Source organism: Ascaphus truei, chromosome 21 (assembly GCF_040206685.1).
Source record: "Ascaphus truei isolate aAscTru1 chromosome 21, aAscTru1.hap1, whole genome shotgun sequence".
NCBI classification, from domain to species: domain Eukaryota; kingdom Metazoa; phylum Chordata; class Amphibia; order Anura; family Ascaphidae; genus Ascaphus; species Ascaphus truei.
Genome location: NC_134503.1, coordinates 35240799 through 35254357, shown reverse-complemented (window position 1 = coordinate 35254357; position 13559 = coordinate 35240799).

The following is a 13559-nucleotide window of genomic DNA, read 5'->3' as shown; positions in this document are numbered from 1 at the left end:
CATTAACCCCTGACTATACCGGGGATACGCTTATCACAATGCCTTTCTGGTTTGTGCTGAAGCAGGGCATTCTGGCAGCCAAGTGGCTTGACCTTTATTAGTAAGCCTGGTTACCCCCTCTCGGAACCACAGACTTAGAAATCGCCAGCTCATATACAGTGCATAAAATATATTTATATATATACCCTTATACACCATTTTAATAAAAAATATCACAAAATTCTTCTAAGTCCCACGGGAAGAGTGAAAGACGCGCACGTTCATTTTCAGAGCTCCTAGACCTTCCTATTAGAAGTTAGCTAAAAAGTAGCTTCGAAAAACGCTTAGGTTAAGTTTCAGAGTTGCTTCTAATGTACCAAAGCTGGACTTAGACATCATTTCACTCTCACAACATTATGGCTGGTTGGAGAGGGTCCGAACCACAAGTACTGGGTCCATGGTTCTGGCCGTATACTGGGGGGACGGGGACGACTCCCATTAACCCCTGACTATTCCGGGGATACGCTTATCACAATGCCTTTCTGGTCTGTGCTGAAGCAGGGCATTCTGGCAGCCAAGTGGCTTGACCTTTATTAGTGAGCCTGGTTACCCCCTCTCGGAACCACAGACTTAGAAATCGCCAGCTCATATACAGTGCATAAAATATATTTATATATATACCCTTATACACCATTTTAATAAAAAATATCACAAAATTCTTCTAAGTCTCTCGGGAAGAGTGAAAGACGCGCACGTTCATTTTCAGAGCTCCGAGTCCTTCCTATAAGAAGTTAGCTAAAAAGTAGCTTCGAAAAACGCTTAGGTTAAGTTTCAGAGTTGCTTCTAATGTACCAAAGCTGGACTTAGACATAATTTCACTCTCACAACATTATGGCTGGTTGGAGACAGTCCGAACCACAAGTACCGGGTCCATGGTTCTGGCCGTATACTGGGGGGACGGGGACGACTCCCATTAACCCCTGACTATACCGGGGATACGCTTATCACAATGCCTTTCTGGTTTGTGCTGAAGCAGGGCATTCTGGCAGCCAAGTGGCTTGACCTTTATTAGTGAGCCTGGTTACCCCCTCTCGGAACCACAGACTTAGAAATCGCCAGCTCATATACAGTGCATAAAATATATTTATATATATACCCTTATACACCATTTTAATAAAAAATATCACAAAATTCTTCTAAGTCTCTCTGGAAGAGTGAAAGACGCGCACGTTAATTTTCAGAGCTCCTAGACCTTCCTATAAGAAGTTAGCTAAAAAGTAGCTTCGAAAAACGCTTAGGTTAAGTTTCAGAGTTGCTTCTAATGTACCAAAGCTGGACTTAGACATAATTTCACTCTCACAACATTATGGCTGGTTGGAGACAGTCCGAACCACAAGTACCGGGTCCATGGTTCTGGCCGTATACTGGGGGGACGGGGACGACTCCCATTAACCCCTGACAATACCGGGGATACGCTTATCACAATGCCTTTCTGGTCTGTGCTGAAGCAGGGCATTCTGGCAGCCAAGTGGCTTGACCTTTATTAGTGAGCCTGGTTACCCCCTCTCGGAACCACAGACTTAGAAATCGCCAGCTCATATACAGTGCATAAAATATATTTATATATATACCCTTATACACCATTTTAATAAAAAATATCACAAAATTCTTCTAAGTCTCTCGGGAAGAGTGAAAGACGCGCACGTTCATTTTCAGAGCTCCTAGACCTTCCTATTAGAAGTTAGCCAAAAAGTAGCTTCGAAAAACGCTTAGGTTAAGTTTCAGAGTTGCTTCTAATGTACCAAAGCTGGACTTAGACATAATGTCACTCTCACAACATTATGGCTGGTTGGAGACAGTCCGCACCACAAGTACCGGGTCCATGGTTCTGGCCGTATACTGGGGGGACGGGGACGACTCCCATTAACCCCTGACTATACCGGGGATACGCTTATCACAATGCCTTTCTGGTCTGTGCTGAAGCAGGGCATTCTGGCAGCCAAGTGTCTTGACCTTTATTAGTTAGCCTGGTTACCCCCTCTCGGAACCACAGACTTAGAAATCGCCAGCTCATATACAGTGCATAAAATATATTTATATATATACCCTTATACACCATTTTAATAAAAAATATCACAAAATTCTTCTAAGTCCCTCGGAAAGAGTGAAAGACGCGCACGTTTATTTTCAGAGCTGCTAGACCTTCCTATAAGAAGTTAGCCAAAAAGTATCTTCGAAAAACGCTTAGGTTAAGTTTCAGAGTTGCTTCTAATGTACCAAAGCTGGACTTAGACATAATTTCACTCTCACAACATTATGGCTGGTTGGAGACAGTCCGAACCACAAGTACCGGGTCCATGGTTCTGGCCGTATACTGGGGGGACGGGGACGACTCCCATTAACCCCTGACTATACCGGGGATACGCTTATCACAATGCCTTTCTGGTCTGTGCTGAAGCAGGGCATTCTGGCAGCCAAGTGGCTTGACCTTTATTAGTGAGCCTGGTTACCCCCTCTCGGAACCACAGACTTAGAAATCGCCAGCTCATATACAGTGCATAAAATATATTTATATATATACCCTTATACACCATTTTAATAAAAAATATCACAAAATTCTTCTAAGTCTCTCTGGAAGAGTGAAAGACGCGCACGTTCATTTTCAGAGCTCCTAGACCTTCCTATAAGAAGTTAGCTAAAAAGTAGCTTCGAAAAACGCTTAGGTTAAGTTTCAGAGTTGCTTCTAATGTACCAAAGCTGGACTTAGACATAATTTCACTCTCACAACATTATGGCTGGTTGGAGACAGTCCGAACCACAAGTACCGGGTCCATGGTTCTGGCCGTATACTGGGGGGACGGGGACGACTCCCATTAACCCCTGACAATACCGGGGATACGCTTATCACAATGCCTTTCTGGTCTGTGCTGAAGCAGGGCATTCTGGCAGCCAAGTGGCTTGACCTTTATTAGTGAGCCTGGTTACCCCCTCTCGGAACCACAGACTTAGAAATCGCCAGCTCATATACAGTGCATAAAATATATTTATATATATACCCTTATACACCATTTTAATAAAAAATATCACAAAATTCTTCTAAGTCCCTCGGAAAGAGTGAAAGACGCGCACGTTCATTTTCAGAGCTCCTAGACCTTCCTATTAGAAGTTAGCTAAAAAGTAGCTTCGAAAAACGCTTAGGTTAAGTTTCAGAGTTGCTTCTAATGTACCAAAGCTGGACTTAGACATCATTTCACTCTCACAACATTATGGCTGGTTGGAGAGGGTCCGAACCACAAGTACTGGGTCCATGGTTCTGGCCGTATACTGGGGGGACGGGGACGACTCCCATTAACCCCTGACTATACCGGGGATACGCTTATCACAATGCCTTTCTGGTCTGTGCTGAAGCAGGGCATTCTGGCAGCCAAGTGGCTTGACCTTTATTAGTGAGCCTGGTTACCCCCTCTCGGAACCACAGACTTAGAAATCGCCAGCTCATATACAGTGCATAAAATATATTTATATATATATACCCTTATACACCATTTTAATAAAAAATATCACAAAATTCTTCTAAGTCTCTCGGGAAGAGTGAAAGACGCGCACGTTCATTTTCAGAGCTCCGAGACCTTCCTATAAGAAGTTAGCTAAAAAGTAGCTTCGAAAAACGCTTAGGTTAAGTTTCAGAGTTGCTTCTAATGTACCAAAGCTGGACTTAGACATAATTTCACTCTCACAACATTATGGCTGGTTGGAGACAGTCCGAACCACAAGTACCGGGTCCATGGTTCTGGCCGTATACTGGGGGGACGGGGACGACTCCCATTAACCCCTGACTATACCGGGGATACGCTTATCACAATGCCTTTCTGGTTTGTGCTGAAGCAGGGCATTCTGGCAGCCAAGTGGCTTGACCTTTATTAGTGAGCCTGGTTACCCCCTCTCGGAACCACAGACTTAGAAATCGCCAGCTCATATACAGTGCATAAAATATATTTATATATATACCCTTATACACCATTTTAATAAAAAATATCACAAAATTCTTCTAAGTCTCTCTGGAAGAGTGAAAGACGCGCACGTTCATTTTCAGAGCTCCTAGACCTTCCTATAAGAAGTTAGCTAAAAAGTAGCTTCGAAAAACGCTTAGGTTAAGTTTCAGAGTTGCTTCTAATGTACCAAAGCTGGACTTAGACATAATTTCACTCTCACAACATTATGGCTGGTTGGAGACAGTCCGAACCACAAGTACCGGGTCCATGGTTCTGGCCGTATACTGGGGGGACGGGGACGACTCCCATTAACCCCTGACTATACCGGGGATACGCTTATCACAATGCCTTTCTGGTTTGTGCTGAAGCAGGGCATTCTGGCAGCCAAGTGGCTTGACCTTTATTAGTGAGCCTGGTTACCCCCTCTCGGAACCACAGACTTAGAAATCGCCAGCTCATATACAGTGCATAAAATATATTTATATATATACCCTTATACACCATTTTAATAAAAAATATCACAAAATTCTTCTAAGTCTCTCTGGAAGAGTGAAAGACGCGCACGTTCATTTTCAGAGCTCCTAGACCTTCCTATAAGAAGTTAGCTAAAAAGTAGCTTCGAAAAACGCTTAGGTTAAGTTTCAGAGTTGCTTCTAATGTACCAAAGCTGGACTTAGACATAATTTCACTCTCACAACATTATGGCTGGTTGGAGACAGTCCGAACCACAAGTACCGGGTCCATGGTTCTGGCCGTATACTGGGGGGACGGGGACGACTCCCATTAACCCCTGACTATACCGGGGATACGCTTATCACAATGCCTTTCTGGTCTGTGCTGAAGCAGGGCATTCTGGCAGCCAAGTGGCTTGACCTTTATTAGTGAGCCTGGTTACCCCCTCTCGGAACCACAGACTTAGAAATCGCCAGCTCATATACAGTGCATAAAATATATTTATATATATACCCTTATACACCATTTTAATAAAAAATATCACAAAATTCTTCTAAGTCCCTCGGGAAGAGTGAAAGACGCGCACGTTCATTTTCAGAGCTCCTAGACCTTCCTATTAGAAGTTAGCTAAAAAGTAGCTTCGAAAAACGCTTAGGTTAAGTTTCAGAGTTGCTTCTAATGTACCAAAGCTGGACTTAGACATCATTTCACTCTCACAACATTATGGCTGGTTGGAGAGGGTCCGAACCACAAGTACTGGGTCCATGGTTCTGGCCGTATACTGGGGGGACGGGGACGACTCCCATTAACCCCTGACTATACCGGGGATACGCTTATCACAATGCCTTTCTGGTCTGTGCTGAAGCAGGGCATTCTGGCAGCCAAGTGGCTTGACCTTTATTAGTGAGCCTGGTTACCCCCTCTCGGAACCACAGACTTAGAAATCGCCAGCTCATATACAGTGCATAAAATATATTTATATATATACCCTTATACACCATTTTAATAAAAAATATCACAAAATTCTTCTAAGTCTCTCGGGAAGAGTGAAAGACGCGCACGTTCATTTTCAGAGCTCCGAGACCTTCCTATAAGAAGTTAGCTAAAAAGTAGCTTCGAAAAACGCTTAGGTTAAGTTTCAGAGTTGCTTCTAATGTACCAAAGCTGGACTTAGACATAATTTCACTCTCACAACATTATGGCTGGTTGGAGACAGTCCGAACCACAAGTACCGGGTCCATGGTTCTGGCCGTATACTGGGGGGACGTGGACGACTCCCATTAACCCCTGACTATACCGGGGATACGCTTATCACAATGCCTTTCTGGTTTGTGCTGAAGCAGGGCATTCTGGCAGCCAAGTGGCTTGACCTTTATTAGTGAGCCTGGTTACCCCCTCTCGGAACCACAGACTTAGAAATCGCCAGCTCATATACAGTGCATAAAATATATTTATATATATACCCTTATACACCATTTTAATAAAAAATATCACAAAATTCTTCTAAGTCTCTCTGGAAGAGTGAAAGACGCGCACGTTCATTTTCAGAGCTCCTAGACCTTCCTATAAGAAGTTAGCTAAAAAGTAGCTTCGAAAAACGCTTAGGTTAAGTTTCAGAGTTGCTTCTAATGTACCAAAGCTGGACTTAGACATCATTTCACTCTCACAACATTATGGCTGGTTGGAGAGGGTCCGAACCACAAGTACTGGGTCCATGGTTCTGGCCGTATACTGGGGGGACGGGGACGACTCCCATTAACCCCTGACTATACCGGGGATACGCTTATCACAATGCCTTTCTGGTTTGTGCTGAAGCAGGGCATTCTGGCAGCCAAGTGGCTTGACCTTTATTAGTGAGCCTGGTTACCCCCTCTCGGAACCACAGACTTAGAAATCGCCAACTCATATACAGTGCATAAAATATATTTATATATATACCCTTATACACCATTTTAATAAAAAATATCACAAAATTCTTCTAAGTCCCTCGGGAAGAGTGAAAGACGCGCACGTTCATTTTCAGAGCTCCTAGACCTTCCTATTAGAAGTTAGCTAAAAAGTAGCTTCGAAAAACGCTTAGGTTAAGTTTCAGAGTTGCTTCTAATGTACCAAAGCTGGACTTAGACATCATTTCACTCTCACAACATTATGGCTGGTTGGAGAGGGTCCGAACCACAAGTACTGGGTCCATGGTTCTGGCCGTATACTGGGGGGACGGGGACGACTCCCATTAACCCCTGACTATACCGGGGATACGCTTATCACAATGCCTTTCTGGTCTGTGCTGAAGCAGGGCATTCTGGCAGCCAAGTGGCTTGACCTTTATTAGTGAGCCTGGTTACCCCCTCTCGGAACCACAGACTTAGAAATCGCCAGCTCATATACAGTGCATAAAATATATTTATATATATACCCTTATACACCATTTTAATAAAAAATATCACAAAATTCTTCTAAGTCTCTCGGGAAGAGTGAAAGACGCGCACGTTCATTTTCAGAGCTCCGAGACCTTCCTATAAGAAGTTAGCTAAAAAGTAGCTTCGAAAAACGCTTAGGTTAAGTTTCAGAGTTGCTTCTAATGTACCAAAGCTGGACTTAGACATCATTTCACTCTCACAACATTATGGCTGGTTGGAGACAGTCCGAACCACAAGTACCGGGTCCATGGTTCTGGCCGTATAGTGGGGGGACGGGGACGACTCCCATTAACCCCTGACTATACCGGGGATACGCTTATCACAATGCCTTTCTGGTTTGTGCTGAAGCAGGGCATTCTGGCAGCCAAGTGGCTTGACCTTTATTAGTGAGCCTGGTTACCCCCTCTCGGAACCACAGACTTAGAAATCGCCAGCTCATATACAGTGCATAAAATATATTTATATATATACCCTTATACACCATTTTAATAAAAAATATCACAAAATTCTTCTAAGTCCCTCGGGAAGAGTGAAAGACGCGCACGTTCATTTTCAGAGCTCCTAGACCTTCCTATTAGAAGTTAGCTAAAAAGTAGCTTCGAAAAACGCTTAGGTTAAGTTTCAGAGTTGCTTCTAATGTACCAAAGCTGGACTTAGACATCATTTCACTCTCACAACATTATGGCTGGTTGGAGAGGGTCCGAACCACAAGTACTGGGTCCATGGTTCTGGCCGTATACTGGGGGGACGGGGACGACTCCCATTAACCCCTGACTATACCGGGGATACGCTTATCACAATGCCTTTCTGGTTTGTGCTGAAGCAGGGCATTCTGGCAGCCAAGTGGCTTGACCTTTATTAGTGAGCCTGGTTACCCCCTCTCGGAACCACAGACTTAGAAATCGCCAACTCATATACAGTGCATAAAATATATTTATATATATACCCTTATACACCATTTTAATAAAAAATATCACAAAATTCTTCTAAGTCCCTCGGGAAGAGTGAAAGACGCGCACGTTCATTTTCAGAGCTCCTAGACCTTCCTATTAGAAGTTAGCTAAAAAGTAGCTTCGAAAAACGCTTAGGTTAAGTTTCAGAGTTGCTTCTAATGTACCAAAGCTGGACTTAGACATCATTTCACTCTCACAACATTATGGCTGGTTGGAGAGGGTCCGAACCACAAGTACTGGGTCCATGGTTCTGGCCGTATACTGGGGGGACGGGGACGACTCCCATTAACCCCTGACTATACCGGGGATACGCTTATCACAATGCCTTTCTGGTCTGTGCTGAAGCAGGGCATTCTGGCAGCCAAGTGGCTTGACCTTTATTAGTGAGCCTGGTTACCCCCTCTCGGAACCACAGACTTAGAAATCGCCAGCTCATATACAGTGCATAAAATATATTTATATATATACCCTTATACACCATTTTAATAAAAAATATCACAAAATTCTTCTAAGTCTCTCGGGAAGAGTGAAAGACGCGCACGTTCATTTTCAGAGCTCCGAGACCTTCCTATAAGAAGTTAGCTAAAAAGTAGCTTCGAAAAACGCTTAGGTTAAGTTTCAGAGTTGCTTCTAATGTACCAAAGCTGGACTTAGACATCATTTCACTCTCACAACATTATGGCTGGTTGGAGACAGTCCGAACCACAAGTACCGGGTCCATGGTTCTGGCCGTATAGTGGGGGGACGGGGACGACTCCCATTAACCCCTGACTATACCGGGGATACGCTTATCACAATGCCTTTCTGGTTTGTGCTGAAGCAGGGCATTCTGGCAGCCAAGTGGCTTGACCTTTATTAGTGAGCCTGGTTACCCCCTCTCGGAACCACAGACTTAGAAATCGCCAGCTCATATACAGTGCATAAAATATATTTATATATATACCCTTATACACCATTTTAATAAAAAATATCACAAAATTCTTCTAAGTCCCTCGGGAAGAGTGAAAGACGCGCACGTTCATTTTCAGAGCTCCTAGACCTTCCTATTAGAAGTTAGCTAAAAAGTAGCTTCGAAAAACGCTTAGGTTAAGTTTCAGAGTTGCTTCTAATGTACCAAAGCTGGACTTAGACATCATTTCACTCTCACAACATTATGGCTGGTTGGAGAGGGTCCGAACCACAAGTACTGGGTCCATGGTTCTGGCCGTATACTGGGGGGACGGGGACGACTCCCATTAACCCCTGACTATACCGGGGATACGCTTATCACAATGCCTTTCTGGTCTGTGCTGAAGCAGGGCATTCTGGCAGCCAAGTGGCTTGACCTTTATTAGTGAGCCTGGTTACCCCCTCTCGGAACCACAGACTTAGAAATCGCCAGCTCATATACAGTGCATAAAATATATTTATATATATACCCTTATACACCATTTTAATAAAAAATATCACAAAATTCTTCTAAGTCTCTCGGGAAGAGTGAAAGACGCGCACGTTCATGTTCAGAGCTCCGAGACCTTCCTATAAGAAGTTAGCTAAAAAGTAGCTTCGAAAAACGCTTAGGTTAAGTTTCAGAGTTGCTTCTAATGTACCAAAGCTGGACTTAGACATAATTTCACTCTCACAACATTATGGCTGGTTGGAGACAGTCCGAACCACAAGTACCGGGTCCATGGTTCTGGCCGTATACTGCGGGGACGGGGACGACTCCCATTAACCCCTGACTATACCGGGGATACGCTTATCACAATGCCTTTCTGGTCTGTGCTGAAGCAGGGCATTCTGGCAGCCAAGTGGCTTGACCTTTATTAGTGAGCCTGGTTACCCCCTCTCGGAACCACAGACTTAGAAATCGCCAGCTCATATACAGTGCATAAAATATATTTATATATATACCCTTATACACCATTTTAATAAAAAATATCACAAAATTCTTCTAAGTCTCTCTGGAAGAGTGAAAGACGCGCACGTTCATTTTCAGAGCTCCTAGACCTTCCTATAAGAAGTTAGCTAAAAAGTAGCTTCGAAAAACGCTTAGGTTAAGTTTCAGAGTTGCTTCTAATGTACCAAAGCTGGACTTAGACATAATTTCACTCTCACAACATTATGGCTGGTTGGAGACAGTCCGAACCACAAGTACCGGGTCCATGGTTCTGGCCGTATACTGGGGGGACGGGGACGACTCCCATTAACCCCTGACTATACCGGGGATACGCTTATCACAATGCCTTTCTGGTCTGTGCTGAAGCAGGGCATTCTGGCAGCCAAGTGGCTTGACCTTTATTAGTGAGCCTGGTTACCCCCTCTCGGAACCACAGACTTAGAAATCGCCAGCTCATATACAGTGCATAAAATATATTTATATATATACCCTTATACACCATTTTAATAAAAAATATCACAAAATTCTTCTAAGTCCCTCGGGAAGAGTGAAAGACGCGCACGTTCATTTTCAGAGCTCCTAGACCTTCCTATTAGAAGTTAGCCAAAAAGTAGCTTCGAAAAACGCTTAGGTTAAGTTTCAGAGTTGCTTCTAATGTACCAAAGCTGGACTTAGACATAATGTCATTATCACAACATTATGGCTGGTTGGAGACAGTCCGCACCACAAGTACCGGGTCCATGGTTCTGGCCGTATACTGGGGGGACGGGGACGACTCCCATTAACCCCTGACTATACCGGGGATACGCTTATCACAATGCCTTTCTGGTCTGTGCTGAAGCAGGGCATTCTGGCAGCCAAGTGGCTTGACCTTTATTAGTGAGCCTGGTTACCCCCTCTCGGAACCACAGACTTAGAAATCGCCAGCTCATATACAGTGCATAAAATATATTTATATATATACCCTTATACACCATTTTAATAAAAAATATCACAAAATTCTTCTAAGTCTCTCTGGAAGAGCGAAAGACGCGCACGTTCATTTTCAGAGCTCCTAGACCTTCCTATAAGAAGTTAGCTAAAAAGTAGCTTCGAAAAACGCTTAGGTTAAGTTTCAGAGTTGCTTCTAATGTACCAAAGCTGGACTTAGACATAATTTCACTCTCACAACATTATGGCTGGTTGGAGACAGTCCGAACCACAAGTACCGGGTCCATGGTTCTGGCCGTATACTGGGGGGACGGGGACGACTCCCATTAACCCCTGACTATACCGGGGATACGCTTATCACAATGCCTTTCTGGTCTGTGCTGAAGCAGGGCATTCTGGCAGCCAAGTGGCTTGACCTTTATTAGTGAGCCTGGTTACCCCCTCTCGGAACCACAGACTTAGAAATCGCCAGCTCATATACAGTGCATAAAATATATTTATATATATACCCTTATACACCATTTTAATAAAAAATATCACAAAATTCTTCTAAGTCTCTCTGGAAGAGTGAAAGACGCGCACGTTCATTTTCAGAGCTCCTAGACCTTCCTATAAGAAGTTAGCTAAAAAGTAGCTTCGAAAAACGCTTAGGTTAAGTTTCAGAGTTGCTTCTAATGTACCAAAGCTGGACTTAGACATCATTTCACTCTCACAACATTATGGCTGGTTGGAGACAGTCCGAACCACAAGTACCGGGTCCATGGTTCTGGCCGTATACTGGGGGGACGGGGACGACTCCCATTAACCCCTGACTATACCGGGGATACGCTTATCACAATGCCTTTCTGGTCTGTGCTGAAGCAGGGCATTCTGGCAGCCAAGTGGCTTGACCTTTATTAGTGAGCCTGGTTACCCCCTCTCGGAACCACAGACTTAGAAATCGCCAGCTCATATACAGTGCATAAAATATATTTATATATATACCCTTATACACCATTTTAATAAAAAATATCACAAAATTCTTCTAAGTCTCTCGGGAAGAGTGAAAGACGCGCACGTTCATTTTCAGAGCTCCGAGACCTTCCTATAAGAAGTTAGCTAAAAAGTAGCTTCGAAAAACGCTTAGGTTAAGTTTCAGAGTTGCTTCTAATGTACCAAAGCTGGACTTAGACATCATTTCACTCTCACAACATTATGGCTGGTTGGAGACAGTCCGAACCACAAGTACCGGGTCCATGGTTCTGGCCGTATACTGGGGGGACGGGGACGACTCCCATTAACCCCTGACTATACCGGGGATACGCTTATCACAATGCCTTTCTGGTCTGTGCTGAAGCAGGGCATTCTGGCAGCCAAGTGGCTTGACCTTTATTAGTGAGCCTGGTTACCCCCTCTCGGAACCACAGACTTAGAAATCGCCAGCTCATATACAGTGCATAAAATATATTTATATATATACCCTTATACACCATTTTAATAAAAAATATCACAAAATTCTTCTAAGTCTCTCGGGAAGAGTGAAAGACGCGCACGTTCATTTTCAGAGCTCCGAGACCTTCCTATAAGAAGTTAGCTAAAAAGTAGCTTCGAAAAACGCTTAGGTTAAGTTTCAGAGTTGCTTCTAATGTACCAAAGCTGGACTTAGACATAATTTCACTCTCACAACATTATGGCTGGTTGGAGACAGTCCGAACCACAAGTACCGGGTCCATGGTTCTGGCCGTATACTGGGGGGACGGGGACGACTCCCATTAACCCCTGACTATACCGGGGATACGCTTATCACAATGCCTTTCTGGTTTGTGCTGAAGCAGGGCATTCTGGCAGCCAAGTGGCTTGACCTTTATTAGTGAGCCTGGTTACCCCCTCTCGGAACCACAGACTTAGAAATCGCCAGCTCATATACAGTGCATAAAATATATTTATATATATACCCTTATACACCATTTTAATAAAAAATATCACAAAATTCTTCTAAGTCCCTCGGGAAGAGTGAAAGACGCGCACGTTCATTTTCAGAGCTCCTAGACCTTCCTATTAGAAGTTAGCTAAAAAGTAGCTTCGAAAAACGCTTAGGTTAAGTTTCAGAGTTGCTTCTAATGTACCAAAGCTGGACTTAGACATCATTTCACTCTCACAACATTATGGCTGGTTGGAGAGGGTCCGAACCACAAGTACTGGGTCCATGGTTCTGGCCGTATACTGGGGGGACGGGGACGACTCCCATTAACCCCTGACTATACCGGGGATACGCTTATCACAATGCCTTTCTGGTCTGTGCTGAAGCAGGGCATTCTGGCAGCCAAGTGGCTTGACCTTTATTAGTGAGCCTGGTTACCCCCTCTCGGAACCACAGACTTAGAAATCGCCAGCTCATATACAGTGCATAAAATATATTTATATATATACCCTTATACACCATTTTAATAAAAAATATCACAAAATTCTTCTAAGTCTCTCGGGAAGAGTGAAAGACGCGCACGTTCATTTTCAGAGCTCCGAGACCTTCCTATAAGAAGTTAGCTAAAAAGTAGCTTCGAAAAACGCTTAGGTTAAGTTTCAGAGTTGCTTCTAATGTACCAAAGCTGGACTTAGACATAATTTCACTCTCACAACATTATGGCTGGTTGGAGACAGTCCGAACCACAAGTACCGGGTCCATGGTTCTGGCCGTATACTGGGGGGACGGGGACGACTCCCATTAACCCCTGACTATACCGGGGATACGCTTATCACAATGCCTTTCTGGTTTGTGCTGAAGCAGGGCATTCTGGCAGCCAAGTGGCTTGACCTTTATTAGTGAGCCTGGTTACCCCCTCTCGGAACCACAGACTTAGAAATCGCCAGCTCATATACAGTGCATAAAATATATTTATATATATACCCTTATACACCATTTTAATAAAAAATATCACAAAATTCTTCTAAGTCTCTCTGGAAGAGTGAAAGACGCGCA